This window comes from Arachis duranensis, chromosome 10 (assembly GCF_000817695.3).
Source record: "Arachis duranensis cultivar V14167 chromosome 10, aradu.V14167.gnm2.J7QH, whole genome shotgun sequence".
Classification (NCBI taxonomy): domain Eukaryota; kingdom Viridiplantae; phylum Streptophyta; class Magnoliopsida; order Fabales; family Fabaceae; genus Arachis; species Arachis duranensis.
This window is the reverse complement of record NC_029781.3, coordinates 93,181,968-93,183,152: the sequence shown is the minus strand read 5'-3', so window position 1 is coordinate 93,183,152 and position 1,185 is coordinate 93,181,968.

Here is a 1,185-nt window from a genome sequence, read left to right as displayed (position 1 = left end):
GGATTCTTCATTCACTTGAATGATCAATTCTCATCTGTCAACATCAATCATAGCCTTTGTCTGTGGCTAGGAAGGGTCGCCAAGGATGATGGATTCATCCATGCACTTCCCAGTCTCTAGGACTATGAAATCAGTAGGGATGTAATGGTCTTCAATCTTTATCAGAACATCCTCTACAAGTCCATAAGCTTGTTTTCTTGAATTGTCTGCCATCTCTAGTGAGATTCTTGCAGCTTGTACCTCAAAGATCCCTAGCTTCTCAATTACAGAGAGAGGCATGAGGTTTATGCTTGACCCTAGGTCACACAGAGCCTTCTTGAAGGTCATGGTGCCTACTGTACAAGGTATTGAGAACTTTTCAGGATCCTGTCTCTTTTGAGGTAATCTCTGCCTAGTCAAGTCATCCAGTTCTTTGGTGTGCAAAGGGGGTTCATCCTCCCAAGTCTCATTACCAAATAACTTGTCATTTAGCTTCATGATTGCTCCAAGGTACTTAGCAACTTGCTCTTCAGTGACATCTTCGTCCTCTTCAGAGGAAGAATACTCATCAGAGCTCATGAATGGTAGAAGTAAATCCAATGGAATCTCTATGGTCTTAGTGTGAGCCTCAAATTCCCATGGTTCCTCGTTAGGGAACTCATTGGAGGCCAATGGACGTCCATTGAGGCCTTCCTTAGTGGCGCTCACTACCTCTTTCTCCTCTCCAAGTTTGGCCATGTTGATGGCCTTGCACTCTCCTTTTGGATTATCTTCTGTATTGCTTGGAAGAGTACTAGGAGGGAGTTCAGTAAATTTCTTACTCAGCTGACCCACTTGTGCCTCCAAGTTTCTAATGGAAGACCTTGTTTCAGTCATGATCCCTCCAAATTTCTAATGGAGGACCTTGTTTCAGTCATGAAACTTTGAGTGGTTTTGATTAGATCAGAGACCATGGTTGCTAAGTCAGAGTGGTTATGCTTAGAATTCTCTGACTGTTGCTGAGAAGTTGATGGAAAAGGCTTGCTATTGCTAAACCTGTTTCTTCCACCATTATTGTTGTTGAAACCTTGTTGAGGTCTCTGTTGATCCTTCTGTGAGAGATTTGGATGATTTCTCCATGAAGGATTATAGGTGTTTCCATAGGGTTCTCCCATGTAATTCACCTCTTCTATTGATGGGTTCTCAGGATCATAAGCTTCTTCTTCT